The following is a 22,754-nucleotide window of genomic DNA, read 5'->3' as shown; positions in this document are numbered from 1 at the left end:
ACACCTGTTGTCCTCTTTTGGCCTCTGTGGCCTCTGTATTCATGTGGCGCACATACAAGCAAGCAAAACACCCATACACAGAAAGTATTAAAATAATTTTTAAGCTGTTCCTACCCCAGGACCTTTGCCCTACCTGCTGGACCCTTCAATGTCCTCTCTTTCTCTCTCGCTCTCCCTCCCCCTACCCCTTCTTCTCCCTCTTTCCCTTCTCTAAAGTTCTACTATATAGCCCAGGCTGCCCTGGAACTCAACTATGGATAGACCAGGTTAGCCTCAAACTCAGAAAGTGCTAGGATTAAAGGTAGCCTTGGGGTAGCCACACCCTCTCCAAAGCCACTGCCTTTCCCCATCAATATCTGGGATCATCCTTAATAAAAGGTTAAGATCTGGGAGGAGATATTCCTCAAATTACCACAGAATCTTACTTTAAAAGAGAGACCCGAGTGAGGTGTCTGCCCTACCAACTCCAGTTGGGAAGAGTTCAACTCAGGACTTTGCTGCAGAAGCTGCAATCCCAGAGGGCTCCGTGGAGGAGAAGCCATGATCCTCTCAGGTTCACCCCTTTTGGGCTCCAAGTGATGCCTTTATTCCCAAACTCTCCTGAGAGCCCCAGTCCCCCTTCTCCAAGCCCAAACTGTGTCTCCAAGCTCATGGTCCCCGCCCAGTGCGGACTAGAACAATCTCTTCAAGAATGCCCACGGTCAAGGTCAGGGCCCCTCGCCTGGGGAAGGTAAGAGTCTGGGCCAAGCCATCTGTCTGAGAACAATTAACGATAACCGAGCCAGCTCATCGGGCTCAGGTCACAGGGGGATGGCGCTGTGGGGGTGAGAAGTCCCAGAAGATTCCCCGTTGAATAAGCCTTCCTGTGTGGGGGCCAAGAAAAACCTGCCGAGTGGGAGCAGGATCCCGGAGCAAGAGGAAGCTTGCCCAGAGGCTCCACCAGGCAGGCAGGCAGGCCTGGCAAAGACGGGGTGGAGGTGGGGGGCTCTGACGCAGGCAGGCGGGCGGGCGAGCCTCACAAAGCAGTCTCAGCTGCCGAAGCGTGGGACCATCTGGCGAGGGCTGGCGGCGGAGCAGCGTGTTTGCGCAGTGTTGGGCTTCCTTTCTACAAACACGCCACACACTGTGAGGGGGTGGCTGGCGGCCACCTGGGTGAGGGGAGTTGGTGGGCGAGGGCCCTTCCCAAGCTGGGGAGGAAAGAGGCCCCATGGGGTGGGGACCTCTTTGAACAGACATCTTCTCCCGCCAGGCTTTGCTGGGAGCCTCCTGCTCCGATCCGTGCCCCTGTGCTTCGGAGCCCTCTCTCCCCTCCAAGGGAGCAGTAGCTTTCTGGCCAACCTTGACTATTTATCCACATAAGGTTCAGCTCTCTGACTCGTTTTTCTTTGTGTTAATTTGAATAAGTTACATGTATTGAATAAGTACAGCTAGAGCTGTGTACTTTGTGTCTTTTAGAAAAAGAACTATCCAGAAGGTCTGGGCAGCAGCCCAGCAGGCCAGGGCCAAGGTCAGCTGGAGCTGGGCGGAAGTGGCTGCCCCTGCAGCCAGGTGATGGCTTTGTGCCCGTTTTTTCTGCTTACTGGTTCGACATTCAAGGGAGAGCTACCCACTACCCCACTGGCTCCCATCAGCCTGAGATATTCTAGGGATATGGGACTCCTGATGCAAAATTGGGACAGTCCCAGGCATGCATGGGTAGACCTGTCCGGTGACCCTATTTGAGATAGTAAGGGTAAATACGATTCATATCAGATTCTCAGCATCCCACAAGAGGGGCGACTGGTGACAGACAGGCAGGAACAGGTATGGTTGGATCAAGCTGCATGGTGAGATTATGGCTTATCCCAGGAAGACCATCTTCACCCTCAGAGTGGGGGAGGTAACACAAGGCCAGAGTGTGGCCAGGCAGGGACATCCCACATCCTGTGGGGACAGAGCTGACAGAGTAACCCATGGCCCAGGACAACAGATGCACCTCAGCCTTCCAACAGGGACAGCGGGTGATACACTTGGATGTGAAATCTCAAGCCAGGACCCTCTGATGACAGGCAAAAAGCCACACGGTAGATGCCATTCCCCATCAGAGAGTCAGGATGAGGACCGGCAAAGAGGCCAGCCTCCGGGGAAGTCCGTGTTCCTGAGAAGCTGGTAGAGGCCAGAAGAGGGCATCTGATCCCCTGGAACTGGAGTTAGAGATGGCTGTGAGCCATCATGTGGGTTGCTGAGAACCGAATCTGGATCCTCTGCAAGAGCAAGTGTTTTTAACTTGTGAGGCATCTCACTGACCCATGGGTAGCTAGCTATTTTGGAGTGTCTAAGCATAGTATGATAGCAGTCAACTAGAGAGGATAGAAAGTTCAAGGCCTGGGCTGGAGAGATGGCTCAGTGGTTAAGAGCACTGACTGCTCTTCTGAAGGTCCTGAGTTCAAATCCCAGCAACCACATGGTGTCTCACAACCATCTATAATAAGATCTGTCACCCTCTTCTGGTGTCTGAAGACAGCTACAGTGTACTTATATACAATAATAAATAAATCTTTAAAAAAAAAAAAAAGAAAGTTCAAGGCCAGCCTGGTCTACATAGCGAGATACAACTCTTGAAACAACTCTGTGTCCAGAACAAAGCTCTACTCAGATCTGCCATCTCCCTGAGTAGAGTGGACACCTCACTCACCCTGCCCACATCTGTTAGTGCCAAGGGCCGGTGAAGCCAAGCATGGTCTGGTATCTGTCTTACTCCTCTGTAACTCAGACACGGCTCACAGGCAGTTCTGGGCCAGCATCTGAGCCTCGGGGCTTGGTTTCCTCATCGGTAAGATAAAGGCCCTCTCCAGACTGTCACAGCTCCCAAGATGTCTGGGAGAACATCAGGCACCTTCCCAGGATAGATTAGAATACAGCAGGCGGCAGGCAGAGGGAGAGGCCAGAGCAAACAGAGTCAGACATCCGGCCCTGTGGATCTAGGGACACTGATTTGTTCTCCAGCAACCCTGGATGACCAGAAGTACAGTGACCTGCCAGTTGCCAACGCAAAACTAAGATCTGGCCTCCCAGCCTCTCCTTGGGGATCAGTCACAGAGGCATTGAGTGTTCATATGGCTGGATTTAGTCACTTGGGTCCTCTTGGTCTCAGAGTCTGCTCTGGAGGTTAAACCCATAGAAGTGCCACCAGGGTCCCCAGGCAAACAGAAGGGGGTCTTCCGCGCGACCTAGAGTATCACGGTAAACTGTCTAGTGAGGCCACATCTCAGGTAGAAAAAGACATCCTAACAACTTGATGTCATCACCCAGAACTGGTCAGGAGCCATCTTTCCTTTAGCCTATGTGGGCTGTGGCAGCCTGGGCCTGTATAGTGAGCCCTTGGCATGCCCACTAATGGATGATCCTGCAATTGCTCCAGTGTTGGGTTCCATGGTTACAGCATCAGCCAGTTCTTCCAAGGTACAGAGCCTCAAGGATGACAACTGTACTTCCCTGGCTTCTGTACATCTCCTAGAAACCCAGAGGGGACACTGCAGTAGTTGAGATGACATGGAATTCTGTAACATGTCTTGTGATAGCCTCCAGGACCTGGAGACAGGTTGGTGTGAGATTTTTTTCCATTTGCTCTTAGAGCCTAACAGGTAGGGAGCAGTAATGTTTGTTGAGTGAATAATCGATTGTAAATCCTTTCTTGACCCCTTAGGCTAGTAGATGGTGAGAATGAGATAAAGCATGTGGTTCCTGACTGACGACAAAGAGGGACACAGAAATAGTGAGGACATGTCCAGCACCTCTGCCAGCTAGCACCAGGCCAAGTGAGTGATCCCCCTTAGGCCTCAGGGCCATTTTTGTCTGGACTTGTGGCCTCTGGTGGCAACAGATCATAGGAGGGCCGGAGGGCCGGTGAGGTGGCAAGAGGCTTTGGTGACAATGATGAATGATAATGGCAGGCATCAAGGGTGATTGTCACCAGGGGTGGCCCAGAGTCGGGGCATGGTGGCTCATGTGGAACTGAGGCCAAAGGATCATTGGTTCAATGTCATCTTTGGCTACATAGTGAGTTCAAGGCCAGCCTGGGCTATATGACTCTCTCCCCCCCGCCCCCCTTCGCTCTCTCTCTTTGGGTCTTCGAGACAGGGTTTCTCTGTGTAGCCTTGGCTGTCCTGGAACTCCCTCTGTAAACCAGGCTGGTCTCAAACTCAGAGACCCACCAGCCTCTGCCTCCCCAGTGCTGAGATTAAAGGCATGCGCCACTACCACCCAACACTATATGTGCTTGACTTAAAAACAATACTAACAGCTGGGGGGTGATGGTGGCACACACCTTTAATCCCAGCACTGGCAAGTGGATTTCTGAGTTCGAGGCCAGCCTGGTCTATAAAGTGAGTTCTGGGGGTGGAGGGTATGGGGGACTTTTGGGATAGCATTGGAAATGTAAATGAGGAAAATACCTAATAAAAAAATTAAAAAAATAAATAAATACTAGGACGAGCATTCTTCAAAAAAAAAAAAAAAAAGTGAGTTCCAGGACAACAGCCAGGGCTATACAGAGAAATAATAATAATAATAATAACAACAACAACAACAAAGATCTGGGGAGGGATGAAATGATGGTGTGCCCAGCTTTGGGAAAGGAGAAGGGGAAGGGGAGGGGGAGCAGTGCTGAATCCAGTAGTTGAGGAGGGGTAGACACAATCTTCCAGGTACTTCCAGAAGAAGCCAGCTCTGTCCTTGAATTGGTCCCCACAGGACCTCCACAAGGTCTTAGATCTCTGGGACTGTAAAGTCACCATCCTGAGCCCTCGAGCTATGGCGGTCATTCTGAAGCCTACAGAGTCTACTGTGGCAGGTGGGAGCAAAGCTACCTGCAGAAAGCCCTGAGTGGCTCCAGAGGGCAGAGCCTCCAACCTCAGTCCTGGTGGGTACCAGGGAAGAGGATGCTAGCCTGTCCTGTACCCAAAATCCACTCCACCAGAGGCCAAAGTGGAGCCTCAGACACATCCCTGTCACCACCTCAGGGGATACAAAGCAGGCACAATGAGGGATGAATATCAGCTCCTGTAGGAGGGATTCAAAGCTGAGACTGGACCCTGGCTGCCCTCTGGGCTCTGGGTGTTTTCCAAAGGAGCCCTGTCCACCTTTCTCTTGAGCACTGTTGCTAACTCAAGGCTGTGGGACAGGTTAGGAAGGTGATGCTAGCCTGCAGTCAGTGAGTTGGGTTGGGGTTCCCCTGGCCAGCTTGGCCTGCCCCTGTCCCCATGACCAGAAGGCACCAAAGGAGAAGTGCTATAGGCAGGCTCTGCCTAATGGGCCTCCTGTGAGCCATAGAGCCCCACACACAGGTAGTGGGTTCCTCAGAGTTGAAGCAAAGGATGAGGGGATGTCGGTAAGACAGAGACACACAGGGCTCCAATCCCTGTCAGCAGACACCGGGATCTCTCCTCCCACCACTAGAGGTTGAGGCAGCCATTGGGTTCTACCTTGGCTCTTCCCAGTCTTCTCCATCAGCTACTATGGTCTAGCCCATGCTAATCCCACGGTAGAAGATTCTGTTCCGACGGGCAGTGGTGGCGCACACCTTTAATCCCAGCACTTGGGAGGCAGAGGCAGATGATCTCTGAGTTTGAGGCCAGCCTGGTCTACAGAGTGAGTACCAGGACAGCCAGGGCTACACAGAGAAACCCTGTCTTGAAAAACAAAACAAAACAACAACAAAAACAAAAACAAAAAAACCCTGTCTCAAAAACAAACAAAAAGAGAAGATTCTGTTCCTTGCTTTCCTGGCTCTCTTGTCTCTGTCTGTTATAATAAAACCCCATCTACTGAGTGACATTTCCCCAAGTCTAGAGCATGAACTCCTGGGATCAAGGTATGGTACAAGGAATTCCCTTCCTTCCTTCCTTCCTTCCTTCCTTCCTTCCTTCCTTCCTTCCTTCCTTCCTTCCTTCCTTCCTTTCTTCCTTCCTGTTTTTTTTGTTTTGTTTTTGTTTTTGTTTTGTTTGGTTTTGTTGTTGTTTGGTTTTGGGTTTTTTGGGGATTAAAGGTGTGTGCCAAAACTGCCCAGCTTTCTTCTTCTTCTTCTTCTTCTTCTTCTTCCTCTTCCTCTTCCTCTTCCTCTTCCTCTTCCTTTCTTCTTCTTCTTCCTCCTCCTCCTCCCCCCTCCTCCTTACTATTATTATTTTAAGTAGAGTCTCACCAGCCCTGACAGATCTGGAACTCTCAGTGTAGACCAGATTCAGAATTCCAGAGATCCACCTGCCGCCACTGCCTCCTGAGCTCCAGGATTCAGGGTAATTTATTTGGTGAGGAGCCTCTTCCTGACTTGGGGATGGTTCCTCCTCCATTCGTGTTTCCTGGAGAGTGGAGGGGCTCTGTCTTTTTCTCTTCCTGGACTTGCAGGGGGTGGGGCATGGCCCCTTCATGTGACTTGCTGGCTTGTACAGTTCTAGACCTAGCCCCTAGTGCTCCATGCCGGCTTCTTTGCTTTATACCTTGGAACTTCCGGCCTGGTAGGTGACTTCAGGACACACCCTAAGAGTCAGCCAGGTTCAAATCCCAGTTTAGCGGCGTTCACAAGGTAACAGATACATCAGTCATCGCTGAGGATGGCACCATCTTGGATGCTCCCGCCTGGTGGAGCATTCACGGACTCCCTAATTGCATCTGACTAGGAACACCAAACAGAAACCTCCAGCTAAGTTGCCCGCAGCCACAAGTTGATACAGAATTCACTGCTGCAGGAAGAACTGGAGGCCAGGAGGCACCCAGGTGAGATTGTGGTTCTGGGATTCAGATGCTCCAAGCCGTGCCACATGGGTTACATGCCTCCAAGTCCTACCAGTCCCAGGAGCTGTCTCTAGGCTACTGTTAGTGCGGCCACCCCCCTCTCCCTCCATCTCACCATCCCGAGCCTGTGCCTGCTTGAACAGTCTTCACAGGAGAGCTCGCCTCGCTGCAACCCATCTCCCTCCAGGACCGCCAATCAAGGAGCCACCCTCCAATCAGAGATGAGTACAAGCCAGCCACACTGTCCTATGCCAGACTTTGAATATTAAAGGGAATGAAGAAACAGAAGATGCTGCACAGGGTTTGGTACCTTTGTATGCTCTATACCCTCTTCCCAAATCTTATCTATTTATGTATTTTTAAATTATTATTATATTTTTATTTTTCGCACACACACATGCTTGTAAAGGTCAAAGAGCAAAGAGGGGATCAGCCTCTCTGGCCATGTGGGTCCCAGAATTCAGGTGGTCAGGTTTGGTGGCAGGAAGGTTTCCCCCATGAGCCAGCTTGCCACCCCACCCCACCCCCTAGCTTGCATTTTGAACCCAGTTTCTTTACCTCTCATTTTCCCACCTCTGATTGGCACGAGCAGTTTCTGACATTTTGTTTTGTTTTGTTTTAAGTTACAAGGCTATCTAAAACTCCTTTTTTTTCCCCTTATTTATTTTATTTATGAATATACTGTAGCTGACAGACACACCAGAAGAGGGCATCGAATCCCATTACAGATGGTTGTGAGCCACCATGTGGTTGCTGGGGATTGAACTCAGAACCTCTGGAAGAGCAGTCAGTGCTCTTAACCACTGGGCCATCTCTCCAGCCCTTCTGACAGGTTTTGCGTTGTAGTCCCACAGATTGATTTCTGCTAGGCATACATTCCGTGCTCAATATAGAGATGCTGAGGAGCAGCAGAGAAGAGGTGCTGAGGGAGGAATCGGGCACTGAGCACAGGGTAGGGCTGTGGGCAAGAGCAGATTTCTAGAGTTCTACAAGGCAAAACTGGAAACCTTGGCACCCTATGGAGCATCTGGAAACCTTGGTGGTGGACCGCCTTCCTCACATCCAATTGTTGGGCGCTGGCTGCAGAGAAATGCTCTTTTCCCCTTAGTTTTTGCTGGCGCCAATACTGCTGATTGCTGTATAGACTGCTGTGCCCACCTCTGCGACAGTGGGGACTTTGATTTTAATCCCTTCCATACTGGACCTCAGTTTCCATACAGTAAATGAAGAGGATCCATAGGTCTGGGTGTGTACCCAGGCTCTGGGGAGTGTATAGTATAAGTGTGTGTACGTAGGTCTGGGTGTGTACACAGGTCTATGTATCTTAGCGTGTGCATGGGTCTGTGTGTGTTCATGAGTGTGTGTGCACAAGTCTAGAGTGGGTACCTAGACTCTGGGAAGTGTATAGTATGTATAGGAGTGTGTACAGGGTCAAGTGTGTACGTAGGTCTGGGTGTGTGCACAGGTCTGTGTATGTTTGTCCATCTTAGTGTGTGCATGGGTCTATGCGTGTGCACGAGTCTGTGTGTGCACAAGTCTAGAATGGGTACACAGGTTTATATGGAAGGTGTTTGCTGTGAAAGAGCATCTTGGCAGTAGGGGCCAAAGAATGCCACAAAAATCACACCACCCTACAGAACTCATGCGATAGATTTATTGGGAGAAGGAGGGATGCAAAATGGCTGCCTCTTAGCAGGGACAGAAAGAGAAATGGCAGGCCAGTCCTTGATGGCAGGCTTTATAGGGGATATGAACATGTGCATATGGGAAATACAGCATTGGTTGCTGTGTGCACAGGTCTGGGTGTGTGCACAGGTCTGGGTGTGTGCACAGGTCTGGGTGTGTGCACAGGTCTGGGTGTGTGCACAGGTCTGAGTGTGTGCACAGGTCTGGGTGTGTGCACAGGTCTGGGTGTGTGCACAGGTCTGAGTGTGTGCACAGGTCTGGGTGTGTGCACAGGTCTGGGTGTGTGCACAGGTCTGGGTGTGTGCATGGGCCTGAGTGTATATACAGGTTTGGGTATGTACACGGGGCTGAGTGTGTATATATAGGTCTGGAGTGTATGCACAAGCCTGGTATTTATGGATGTATGTGTGTGTGTGCCCGGGTGTGGATGTGTGTGTGTATCCTGTGGTCACATTGGTGTGACCCCTGGACCTCCCCACCCACTGCTTCTCTGCCAATACTTACAGACCAACCTGTCCGTTCATAAGATCTCTCAGGTACGATGAACATACCAGCTTCTGCCTTCCTCTCCAGGAAGCGACTGCTTGGTGAACTCTCAACCCCACTGGCAGGAATACGGAGCCTTGTCAAATAAGGGACCTTTGTGGGTATGGACATATCAGTGCTGGAGAAGAGACGGACAGGCACATACTGGAAAGGTGCCCTGCCTGTCTACACTCCAGCATGCTCAGGGAAGGAGAATCCTTTCATTTATTCACATCTGAGAGGCCATTGGCTGGGCAATGTCTCATAAGAAATCCTTACAAACGCACATTTATGGGTGTCAGCTGTCTCATTTGCCTCCTGTGCTAGATGAGGAAATGGGCAAACAGAGAGGGGAAGCCACCATGCTGAAGACACACAGCAGGTCTAGCACCAGGCTGACCAAAGCTGAGTTAGATTTCATGGGGGAGGGAGGCATAGGCATAGGCAGAGGACCTCTGTGGGAAGATGGTTGTTACCTGCTAAGCTCTTGGTCCCCAGCTACCTCCTGGTGGGCAGCCAGCCCTGGGCAGGCAAGGGGCGGAGCTGTGGGTGGGCACCCCTCCCCCTAGCTGCCTGTTCATCTAATCTTGCTTGTTCCAGTTCCGTCAAGTAAGTCATTATAATTTTATGCTTTTTAGATGAATATTTTTATGCAAGGGCGCAGTAATTATCTTGGCTGGGAGTTTAATGATTCCAGACTCCGTTGAAAGAAAGTTTCCTCATAAATCAATTCTCTCTCTTTTCTCTCCTCTCTTCTCTCCCCCTCCCCTTTTTTTTCTGTATACAGAGTCCCACTCAGCTTCTCAGACTGGCTTTGAACTCACTCTGCAGCTTGTAATTGAACTGTACATTGAACTTGTAATCCTCTTACCTCAACCACCAAACGTCTGGGATCCTTGTGGTCATTTGGAAAGGCTGATCCAGCCATCTCCACACCTTCTGCCAGAAGCCTCGCCAGCAGCCCCACGGTCCCCCAGTCAGACCACGCTTCCTAGAGCCTGAGCCTCACTCTGTCCACCCTGGAGTCTCTACAAAATGTGCCCACTCTGTCTTTCAGGCTGAGCCCCACCCCCACCCCACCCCCACACTGGTTATTCCAAGGTTGATGTGCTGAGTGGACAGAAGGAACTGGCTGGTGACCCACGGGTCATGGGTGTCAGGTGCTCTAGCCCAGTACATGACCTGCCATTTGATGAGAGGATGTTTAATACAGCCATATTTGCAGCTGGAAGAGTCAGGATTTCTGGCCTCATTGGATGGCTGATTTTGTTTGTTTGTTTGTTTGTTTTGTTTTGTTTTTTGTTTTTCCAGACAGGGTTTCTCTGTATAGCCCTGGCTGTCCTGGAACTCACTTTGTAGACCAGGCTGGCCTCGAACTCAGAAATCTGCCTGCCTCTGCCTCCCGAGTGCTGGGATTAAAGGGATGCGCCACCACGCCTGGCCCCGCGGATGGCAGATTTGTAAGATGTGGGTTGTAAGATGGAGGTATAACAGAGACTGCAGGGGAACTGTAGTTCTTCCAGGATTAAGGTGGGAGCTCTCCAATGTGCCACAGTCCCCACTACCCCACTGCCACCCCCAGGTCACCCTTGTCATCTGGCCCCAGAAAAGCTGGTTTTGGTGCACAGGTTGTTTGTGTGTGTGTGTGTGTGTGTGTGTGTGTGTGCGCGCGCGCGCATGCATGCTTGCAATACAACAACATTCATATGGAGGTCAGGGGACAACTTGCAGGAGTCTATTCTCCCCTTTCACTGTGTAGGTCCCAGGGATCAAACTCAGATCTTCAGGCTTAGCCGCAAGCCCCTTTACCCTCTGAGCCATCTCGCCAGCCCCAGGTGCTTGTAGTTCAGAAACAAATATCACGCCAGTCTCTGCCCCACATGGCAGGCAAGCGCCAGGTGGAGAGGCTCCATTCCTCATGGTCATTGAGGCTTCCTGCTGCTGCTGGCCTTGGCCTCACCAGGCCCCAGGGGTTCACTGCAGCTGGTGGAAAGAAAGGGATATTGTGGAAGGCCAGAAAAATGATTGGCTGTACCATCTAACATATTTTTTGCTGGCTTTTAAGATGGAGTAATGTTCTGGTTGCTTCTCTGGTCATCCTTCCACCCTGGGGAACAGCTGTCTCAGGCTCAGATTGGCCATGGCTGGGGGGTAAAGGAATTCTAGGGTTAAAGGGCTTTGGTAAGAAACGATGTCCAGCCTTGCGGTATGATGGGAATGTAAGAGAATGTAGCAGAATGTAACAGAGCGCACCTTAACTCTGAGTGCTCACCCTTTGATGTACACCCAGGATAAACAGAGCTGTGACCACATCCTCTACTGCACAGATGTCCATAGCCGCTTCATCACAACAGAAAACTAAACACAGGCAAAGGGCCATCAGCGGATGACCAAATAAACACACTGTTGGGTAACCACACTGTGGAATACCACTCACCCGCGAAAAAGAATGAAGGAGTACACCCGTGAAAAGGAATACTATTCATCCATGAGAAAGAATAAAGGAAGAAATCTATAAGGCATTATGTTGCTGAGTGGGGTGATGTACACCCGTGATTGCCACACTCAGGAGGCTGAGGCAGGAGGATTGCCAAGTTGGAGGACAGCCTGGGTGACATAGTGAGCCCCTGTCACAAAATACCAAAAATAGGAGCGTGCCAAGATGGCTCAGTTGTTAAGAGCATTTGTGGGGCTGGAGAGATGGCTCAGCAGCTAAGAGCACTGACTGTTCTTCCAGAGGTCCTGAGTTCAAATCCCAGCAACCACATGGTGGCCCACAACCGCCCGTAATGAAATCTGATGCCCTCTTCTGGTGTGTCTGAAGTCAGCTACAGTGTACTTAAGATATAATAAATAAATAAATAAATAAATAAATAAATATATATATATATATATATATATATTGCTCTATCAGAGGGCTGTGTTTCCACTCCCAGCGCCTTTGTCAGGTTCCAGGGGATCTGGTGCCCTCTTCTGGTCTTCTTGGGTAATGCATACATGTGGTGCACATACAGACAGGCAAAACACTCATCCACATCAAATAAAAATAAATGCACTTTGGTGGGACACACTTTGAATCCTAGCACTCTGGAGGCAGAGGCAGGCAGATCTCTAAGTTTAAGGGCAGCCTGGTCTACAGAGTGAGTTCTAGGACATCCAGGGCTACACAGAGAAACCCTACCTATAAAAATTTTTTTAAAAAAAATAAGAATTAACTAATCTTTAAAGTAAATACTCAGAATATGCTATTATGCTAAATTGGGAGCTGGTCAGTCCTCCAGTAAACAGGACAGGCTGCTGTGAGCTTTGTGGACCTGCGTTCTTTTAACTGTTCTTCTCGTTATGTCAAAGACTCCAGCATCACTAAGAGCAGCCCAGAAGGAGGCTGCAGCCATCAGAACACCATGACAGTGCGCTCACCCGCTGCAGTGAGGCCAAGAACGTGAGTCACCCTCAAAGAGGAAGGGCAAGGTTAAAGGGAAGATGATACATTCCCTAGCAGACTGTGGTGTCAGCTCCAAGAGGTACCATCTGCTAGGGGCCAAGACACTCCCGAACCTTCTTCCCGGAAAGCCTGCATCTCTGCCCTTGAGGCTCAGGACCAGCAGGTGGCTCAGGGATGCCTCTGCCAAATAACTGCCCTTGGATGTTCCAGCAAATTACCACTTCCCAGGGGGAGCGGCAGCACTTCAGCACTAACCATTGCTCTAGCCTGCCCTCCAGCATGTCTGGGGCTTGATGGTGAACCTGTGAGCTCCAGGCCAATGAGAGAAGAGACTCTGCCACGAAGCAAAACAAAAACAACGTGGAAATCTCCTGAGGAACAACTCCCAAGGTTGATCTCTAGGCTCCGTGTGTGTGTGTGTGTGTGTGTGTGTGTGTGTGTGTGTGTGTACACAAACATGTCTGCAACACACACACACAAAGAAATTCGCACATACACACAAAAAAATGGATGTTACCCAGTGTCCAGCAGCTGGAGACTGCTAGTTGTGACAGAGACTCAGCTGTTAAACAGACTGGCGTGCCAATGTGAGCCACGACCTGAGTCAGCCTCGGAGACCTCGTGCTTTGTGACAGACAAAGGCAGAAGGCCGAGTGCCCAGAACTGGCAGATCCACAGAGAAGACACGGGAGAGTGGCTCTCAGAGGCTGGGGAACTGGCAACAGGATGGTCTGAAAGACTCGTCACTTCCCTGCTGAGTGAAGAGAACGTTCTGGCGATGCAGGGAAGCTCTAAGAACTCTGCGTCACTAGCTGAAGAAGGTGGGAAGCCAGCAGAAGTGGTGCTAGCCTCTTTTGATCCAGGCACTTGGGAGGTGGATGCAGGAGGAGCAAGAGTTCAAGGTCATCCTTGGCTGCAGAGTGAGTTCAAGGCTAGCCTGGGCTACGGGAGACCCTGTCTCAGTAGCAACAGACAAATCAAAGAATCACGGTACAAAGGATGCCTCTGACACTTACAGACCACAATGACCTGCCCTCACTGGCTCCCAACTCCTAGATTCTGAGGGGACTACCTTGTTCCTCTTGTCCCCTCATTGATGCCAGGCTCACTTCAGAGGGGCTGGGAGGAGGCTGGGCACTTGTGGGCTCTAGTGTCCCCTCCACCAGCCCCCCCCCACCTGCTGCCGGAAGAACAGAACACAGGCCGCCTCCCTGCAGCTGTCCCTCCCACCCCCCAGCAGACTGAGGGCTGCGACACCACATTCCTGCTGAAGCCTGTGGGTGTCTCCTGACTCCCCCCTTTTGTGCACAGACACTTCTCCGGGTAATGTCCCCGTTGCCATGGCGAGAGGTGCCCTGTTCTATCAGAGCGACAGTCACCACCTAGCTGGGACTGGAGCCAGCTCAGCCCAAGGGCAGATTAATTCTGCCACCACAGTCTGGCTCTGAGCCTCAGGGGAAGCAGCTGCCAGCCACCTAGCTGCTCCTGAGGAGGAGCTGTGCAGAGTGGGGGCATGTGGGGGTCCCCTTGGAGCCATCCCTGGAGTATTCTGGGTTGGAGGCGGTCCAGCTGACATTGATTCCTCCTGGGTGCTCTGTGTATGAGCTACTATGTAACATTGAGCCGCCTGTGCAGTTATTTTAAATAGGAACACCTGAAACCTGCCTTTCACCTTTGTGTCAGGGGCCAGGGCCAGGGGCAAGCTCCTTGCTCTGGACATCAAAGGAAGGGACATGGGAACTTTGTTGTGGAGCCAGGACAGGATGGCCTGGTGAGGGGTGAGGATGATGGACAGCCTCAGGGATGCTGGGGAAGATTCTGTGGAGATAACCTGGAGAAGTCCTAAGGACAAGCCAGCCAGCAAGGAAGCAGGTGTGTGCAAACGCCCTGGGACAGGACTTGCTCAGTGTGTTCAGGGAGTTGGAAGGCAGATGTGAGCAGCTGGCCCTGCGAGTCCCAGAGGTCAGTGACCCCCATGGGTCTTAGAAGAGCAAAGGGTAAAAGGAAAGTATTCTGGAAGCTCTGCCTTGCATTTAGCAGGTAGCTCTTGCCCCTGGTGTGACACTCTCCAGTTGTCAACTAGGTGACAGAGGGTACCACACCCCAGCCTGAGGCTTCAACCTAGGAAACTCTCTGGAAGCAAACTCTCTTGCTTCCCAGCTATACAGAAAAGCTTTTGGCTGTGAGTCTTAGGCCAGAGGACTGGACACAGTTCTGTGTGCTGGCACGGGCTCTCTGACAATCTCATGCGTCCATTTCTGCCTTTGCCAAATGGGGACCATAACGGGCCCAGGTCCCAAGATGGTGGGGCTTACAGTGGACAGCCTGCACGAATCCTTGGCTCTACCCACAGCCACACTAGCCATCCCAATATGATCTCAACGACTGAAGAATGTGAAAGTGGGGACCTGTCCAAGTGACCAGTTGGAGCCCTGAGACCTGGACACAGTGTTGATGTGGAACATAGCCAGGGCTCCATCACCATAATAGAATTTCTTAGGAGGAAGGAGGTCCCCAAGGCAGCCCCCATACCTTGTGCCCTGTCACCTGCCAGACCTCATTCTGATTCAAGAAAGCTGGTGGCCGCCGGGCAGTGGTGGTACACGCCTTTATTCCCAGCACTTGGGAGGCAGAGGCAGGTAGATTTCTGAGTTTGAGGCCAGCCTGGTCTACAGAGTGAGTTCCAGGACAGCCAGAACTATACAGAGAAACCCTGTCTTGAAAAAAACAAAAACAAACAAAAAAAAAAAAAAAAAAAACAAAAAAAAAAGAAAGAAAGAAAGAAAGCAAGCAAGCAAGCAAGCAAGCTGGTGGCCAAGTGTCCCTTGTGGAGGACCTTGCACCAGCCAGCCTGAGTAGCTACCAGTGGTGACTGAAGCAATATGGAAGCCAAAAGAGAGTGAGTGGGAAGGAGATGACATCCAGGGGGCAGAGACGCTCTGGGGTCCCAGTGAGCCTTATCTTCTGGGGCCTAGGCAGGCTCCACAGTCACATGGCATGGGGGTGACACCACCTGGCATATGTCCCAACAACCTGCCCCTGCCCTACTTATGCAGGGGTGGGTCTCCCTGCTCTCCAGCAGGAAGTTGACCTGGCTGAGGTGACCTTTCTTGACCCTTTCAAGTGGCAACCTGTGGAGCCACTGGGCAAAATATTTCCCCAGTTGTACCCCACCAAAAAGGGGTGCAAAGGGCCCCCCTTGGTCCCCCCCTCTCTCTCACACACACACACACACATACACACACACATTGATCCCACCAGAACCAGTTACCTCTGCCCACTCCCACCCCCAGAGCCACCAGAAACAAGGAAGGCCACACTGTAGGATTGCCCAAGGCAAAATGAAGGCTAAATAGCCCAAGGACTCCTGGGATTGAGAAATCTAGGGGTACTGGAATAAGCAGTCCTGTCCTTTGGTGTGAAGCTCCCCACTGATTCATGGAAATGGTGGGAACTGGGTCTAAGGCATGAACAGGCTGGTGCTGGGAGGTCTCTAGGGTCCCCGTGGACAACCCTGTAAGTTCTCTATGTCTGAAACTTCTCAAACACAAATGTTACACACAAATGCAACGTAAATGAATAAACATAAAATGCAATGAATAAATTAATAAAAGGTTTTTGGAGCTGGAGGAATGGCTCAGTGGTTGCGGACATATTGCTCTTCCAGAGGACCCAAGTTCAGTTCCCAGCACCATGGCAAGGAGCTTGTAGCTTCCTATAACTCCAGCTCCAGGGGACCTGGCGTCCTCTCCTGGCCTCCAAAGGGCATTGCACTCATGTGGAACACATGCCCATATCCAGACATACACATACGTTGTTGTTGTTGTTGTTGTTGTTGTTGTTCGAGACAGGGTTTCTCTGTATAGCCCTGGCTGTGCTGGAACTCACTCTGTAGTCCTAACTGGCCTCTAACTCAGAGATCCGCCTGCGTCTGCCTCCCAAGTGCTGGGATTAAAGGCATGTGCCCCCACTGCCCCCACTAAAAGGTTCTATTTTAAAGAGACACAGTTTTAGGGCTGGGACTGTGGCTCAGTTGGTACGAGGCTTACCTAGTGCACTCGTAGCTCTGGGAGCCATCCCCAGTACTGCATAAACCGGATGTGGTGACTCGTGTCTGTCATCCTGGTACTCAAAAAAAAGAAGTTCAAAGTCACCCTCAGATGAAGTATGAATTTGAGACTATCCTGGTACAGGAGACCCGGTCTCTAAATGATTGAAAAGGACATTCTTTACAAATTATTATCACTGTTTTTAATCAAGACAGGGTCTCACTTTGTAGTACTGACTATCCTGGAACTCACTATGTAGACCAGGCTAGCCACAAACTCACAGAAATCTGCCTGCCTCTGCCTCCAGAGTGCTTGGCTTAAAGACACCGACCACTACACCTAGCCTTAAAATGAGTTGTATGTTTACCACATGTAAGCATGTGCCCAAAGAGGCTGTTAGAGGGCATCAGAATCCCGGCACTAGAGTTATGCGTGATTGTGTGCAGCCCAACATGGGTGCTGGGACCCAAACCTGGGTCCTCTACCAGAGCCATTAGCCAACTGCGGAGCCATCATCTCTCTGGCCCCTAAGAGACAGAGTTTTAAAGGATCAGTTGTTCTATATACATCAAAGACCAAGGCACCTGAGGCTTTTCAGATAATATCTGCATTATCTTGTCTTTAGAAATCAGGGCTGGGCATGGCTCAAGGACGAAGCTCCTCCCAGGAATGTGTGAGGTCCTGGACTCCATTCTAGGCTTGCAACAGATTTACAGCATAAACAGAAGACAAGGCTCGGGGCTGTTCCACACCCTCACTGCAGGTGACCAAAACAGGGATCGCCAATGGCCCTGTGTGTCCTCACCTGTCCTGGGCCTCTTGGCCAGTCCCTCTGCAGACTGACTTTATAAAGAACCCAAGGGAGACGTCATTAAAGCAATGATGGCTTAGCTGTTTAACCGATGGCCCAGGAAGGGCCTCTCTTCAAGGCATGAAGAAGAAAGAGCATCCATCACAGCCATGCAGATGTTTGGGGGTGGGCTCCACACGGAAGGAAGAGCATATGTGAAGTCCCTGGAGTCGGGCCATGCTTCCTGTGTGTGACAGACAGTGGGTATTACTGTGGCAGGTCAGGACAGCTTTAGGGTATGATTCTCATTGGTTGGTTGGTTGTTTTTCTCAAGACAGGGTCTTACTATGTAGCCCTGGCTATCCTGGACCTCACTCTGTAGACCAGGTTGCCCACAAACTGGAGGGTTTGAACCGCTGCTGGGAAGTGGCTGGCACAGGTCTAAGGGAGACCAGTGACAGAGTGCTATATTAGTCCCCAGCAAGAGAGGGCCGCAGCAGGTAGCAAGGTGCACTGTGATAAGCTGAAGTCCAAGGTTACTGGCTGGGCCACAGTCTGAGAGGCAGGGCACCCTCGGTGTTATCTAAGCACCACCCTAACCTAACCCTAACCCTGATTCCTCCGCAGAACGGTTGCTGGGCACAGCTTCTCAGGGGCTTCCGTCAGGAGGAGGGCAGGCTGTAGCCACAACATCAGGGCCTTGGCCAGGCAGTGGTGGCGCACGCCTTTAATCCCAGTCCTTGGGAGGCAGAGGCAGGCAGATTTCTGAGTCCGAGATCAGCCTGGTCTACAGAGTGAGTTCCAAGACAGCTAGGGCTACACAGAGAACCTGTCTTGAAAAAAACAAAACCAACCAACCAAACAAACAAACAAAAACCCATCAGGACCTTGTGTGGAGACCCATCCCTGGGCCCTCCGGAAGCATCAGGAACCCCACTCAGTATTGCACACTGTATGCAGGGCCCAGTGGGACCTGATAAATGGACTGTGTCCAAAAAGCCAATCAAGTGGCAGGATGGCAGTAAGAGAGCACTAAGGAGAAAGGCTCTCAACCTGTCCCCTCAGCTCCCATGCCCAGGAGCCAAAACAAAGCAGAACAAAGAAATCAAAGCAGGGGCTGGAGGGATGGGCCAGTGGCTAAAGGGTGCTTGTTGCTCTACTAGAGAAGAGTTCAGGTCTCAGGGACAATGTCAGGCAGCTTACAAAGTTCTATAATTCCAGCTTTGGGGCATCTGGAGTCCTAGTCTGGCCTTCATGGGCGGACACACACACAAATTCAATAATAAACCAGATCTGGTGGTGCATGTCTTTAATCCAAGCACTCTGGAGGCAAAGACAGGAGGATCCACATGAATTGAAGCCTGCCTGGACCAGGGCAGCCAGGGCTACATAGACCCTGTCTCAATAAATTTAAAAAACAATGTACTGGCTAGTTTTGTGTCAACATGACACAGGCTGGAGTTATCACAGAGAAAGGAGCTTCAGTTGAGGAAATGCCTCCATGAGATCAAGCTGTGGGGCATTTTCTCAATTAGTGATCAAGGGGGGAGGTCCCCTTGTGGGTGGGACCATCCCTGGGCTGGCAGTCTTAGGTCTATAAGAAAGCAAGCTGAGCAAGCCAGGGGAAGCAAGCCAGTAAGTAACATCCCTCCATGGCCTCTGCATCAGCTCCTGCTTCCTGACCTGCTTGAGTTCCAGTCCTGACATCCTTTGGTGATGAACAGCAGTATGGAAGTGTAAGCTGAATAAACCCTTTCCTCCCCAACTTGTTTCTTGGTCATGATGCTTGTGCAGGAATAGAAACCCTGACTGAGACAACCAATTGATTGATTGTTTTTCAAAAAGCATGAAGACTTGAGTTTGGATCCCCAGAACCCACTTAAAATACCAGCCACAGTGGCGAGGGTCCGTAACCCCATCGCTGGGAAGGCAGAAACAGGAAGATTGCTGGGCAGCCAGCCGGGCCCAGTCACTGAGCTGGACATTCAGTGAGAGGTCCTGCCTCAAAAGCAGGGTGGACAGTGATTGATAAAGACACTCGCTCTCAATGTCTAACCTCCATATGCCTCACAGGTAAGTGCTCTCTCTCTCTCTCTCTCTCTCTCTCTCTCTCTCTCTCTCTCTCACACACACACACACACACACACACACACACACACACAGGTTTTATAATGAAAAGAAGTACAAGTTGTAATGAATTGGACTGCCTAGAACGACTTCCTGTGGCAGACTTTTATGGGCTCAGCCGGTGAGGAGGAGGCAGGAAGGGGACCACCTCACAGGTACAGGCTTCTTCCCCTTGGGGTAACAAAACATTCAGGAAGGATGTGGTAGTGGGAGAGAATGTGCTAATTGTTCCAAGTGAATGCTCTCTCTCTCTCTCTCTCTCTCTCTCTCTCTCTCTCTCTCTCTCTCTCTTTCTCTCTCTGGTGTGTGCCTGTGCATGTGTGTGTGAGTGTATGTGTGGTATGTGTGTGGGGTGGTATGTGTGTGTGGGGTGGTATGTGCATGTGTGTTGTGTAAGTATGAATGTGTGCAGTATGTGGGCAGAGGCATGTGCATGTGCATAAGTGTGTGTGATACGTGCATGGGTTCATACGCCGCCGGCTTTATTTTTGAGCTGGGGGTCTTACGTAGCCCAGGCTGGGCTCCTTGGAGCTCCTGATCCTCCTGCTTCAGCCTTGAGTGCCGGGGTGACAGGTGTGCCTCATCAAAGGCCACCGTAGATTTTTTTTGAGTTGCATGTTTTTGTTGGACCAACAGGCAACAAAATGTTTTGGATGTTGTTTAAGCCTGTTGAATGTGGAATCCGGGAAGGAGGAAGAACCCCACCCCCACCCCGCACCTCCATCAACCCATGCCTTGGGTCAGGTCGGCCTGCTGGATGGCTCTGTAATGGAATTAGGGAAAGCAGCAGCCAAAAAAAAAAGACAAGCCTTAATGATACCATGTCCTGGAGAACAGTGAGGCAGTGAACTGTCACCAATGGGGTTATTTCTTATCCCATTGGAATAATAATGCCTATAGCGGGAAGAGAAGGCAGAAGCTCAGCGGTGGAGAGAAAGCTCAGATGGGAACTCCAGCAGATGCCTCAGTTTCCCCAAATGGCTTCTGCTGGATAGCTGTGAATCCTTGATTTGATGATATATTCCTTTTAAAAATAACATTTTTTCTATTTTATGTATATGTTTTTTGTTTTTTGGTTTTTTTTTTTTTTGGTTTTTTTTTGCATGTATACATGTGTACCTGCCTGTATGTCTGGGTACCAGGTGCTCAGGAAGGCCAGAGGAGAGCATCAGATCCCCTGGAACTGGAATTATAGATGGTTGTGAGCTACCATGTGGGTGCTGGGAACTGAACCCTGGGTCCTTTGCAAGAGTAGCCTGTGCCTCTAACCACTGAGATACCACCTCTCCAGCCCCTGGGGATGATTTTCTGTCTCCTTCTGTCTGCTCCTCGATACTTGGTCTTTGCTTGCTAGGCACTTAATAAACTCACTCCGCCTCACACAAAACACAGCTGTTGTAGATCATTCTCAGAAGCGTGCAGAGCGCGCCCATGCGCACGTATTCTGTGATATGCCCAGCACGTCCTCCTAGTCGAAGCGAGCCGACCTGTGCCTGCTGCTGGAGACAGAAACCAGGGCTGGGGAATCGGGAAGGAAGGCCTTTGGATCTGTGGGGTGTTTGATCTCATGCACATGTCACCGCAAGGAAGCAGACAGCTCCCAGGTGAATTGAAAAGGAATCCGAGAGACAGGGAATACAGCGAGCTGGCAGGCAATCCTTGGGGAATGAGGAGGTTGTGTTCAGTTGTTGAGGTAGAGCGCCAGGCTCAGCCTTTGCACGGAGGACAAATATCCTTTCTGTCCCAGGAGAGGGTCTGTTCGGAAGAAGGACTGAACCCAGGAGCAGTCTGGGAGACTTCACTAGGACACAGTGGAGTCTGAAATGGGTCAGGACTCGACTTTATTTTATTTTATTTTTATTTTTGTTTTCTGTGTGGGGTGTGTGCCCCACATGCATGCCTGGTGCCCACAGAGGATGTTTGCTTCCCTGCAACTGTTAAGGATGGTCATGAGCCATCATGTGGATGCTGGGAACTAAACCCAGGTCCTTTGCAAAAGCAGCCAGTGCTCTTAGCCTCTGAGCCACCTCTCCAGCCTGTAACCCAGGCTGACCTCCAATTCACTTTGTAAACAAGGATGATATTGAATTGCAAATCCTCTCCAACCCTTGAGAGTATGCCCCACCATGCCCAGTTTGGTACTGGGCACGGAACTCAATGCTTCATACATGATAGGCAAAGCACTCTACCAAATGAACCAACTCCTAGCCCCCTTTATTTACAAAAGAGTAAACAGTGAGAATCCTGGGAGCCCAGCAGGGAGGGAGTGGCTGATGGCAGGAACAGGGTGTGGCCAGATGGCTCCTGGCTCTTTAGAAAAAAATACAGATGGCTCAGGACTAGCCTTCTGGTGACTCTATTTCCTGTCTTGCTGGAGACCACCCTGATGGCCCAGATGGCTGCCGAGGACCCAGGCTGGACTGTTCTCCATTGTTGCTACGGAAACTGTCACCTAACCTTTAGTGAGATGCCCTGGGTTTCCTGTACCAGCCCATTCTGGCCAAGTCATTCCCCCACACACAGGTTTTTAGGTAATTTCCATTTGTAAAATTACTCAGCGTTATCTTAATAATCTGCATTAGTCAACAGACTTCTGGCCAGAGAAAGAAACTCCATTCCAGTAGCCGTCAGCTAAGGGACAGTTTCAGGAATGGCTGGATCTGGGTGCAGTTTCAGGACCGGCTGGATCTGGGTGCTTGCTTGCACTCTGGAGAGAGAAAGGGAAGGACAGGGAGAACAACTGTGGCTGATGCAGGATTTCCTCAGGGTGAGCAGAGATGGAGCTACTGGCTCTAAGACAATCTCCTGCCGCTGTGGCAACCTGAGCTTGAAGGGAGCTCCAACCTCTGGGTTGATGGCTGATTGGTACCCTCACTGAACCAGAGTTATCCTCTCTAGAGAGCATACTTAGAGATTGTGCAGGGGGTGAGGCATCTTGGGGACAATGAGATGTTCTTTATTAGGCAAGGAGAGATGACAGGACAAGCCATGGCTCTAACCCACTTATGGTTAGTTATGCAAATATATTGGGAGAGAGAGTAGGTCCTGATGAGTCTGGGAGTTAACCAGAATGCTTTGTTGATATACTGTTATCTCCCCACAACTGACTCAAAAAATACAAGTAAAACAGCAGTTTTCAACCTATGGATGGAGACCCCTTTGGGAGCCCACGCATCAGATATTTACATTACAGTGCATAATGGTAGCAAAATTATAGTTATGGCTATGGGGTAACAACAAAATAACTTTATGGTTGGGGGCTTCATCACAACAAGAGGAACTGTATTAAAGGGCCACAGCGTTAGTTAGGAAGGTTGAGGACCACTGGGCAGGGAAGGGTGCTCTGGACAATCCGCTGGTGGTC

The 22,754-nt window shown here is 50.7% G+C and overlaps 1 annotated feature.

The window, feature by feature from the left end:
• Window positions 313–2,103: an enhancer, noted in NCBI's record as "VISTA enhancer mm1533". NCBI's record gives its function as "enhancer in: forebrain[3/5] | other[3/5]" and the evidence as "EXISTENCE:transgenic organism evidence [ECO:0001131][PMID:17130149]".

The sequence above is a fragment of the Mus musculus genome, chromosome 5, assembly GCF_000001635.26.
Source record: "Mus musculus strain C57BL/6J chromosome 5, GRCm38.p6 C57BL/6J".
Classification (NCBI taxonomy): Eukaryota; Metazoa; Chordata; class Mammalia; order Rodentia; family Muridae; genus Mus; species Mus musculus.
This window is presented reverse-complemented; position numbering and strand designations above follow the sequence as displayed.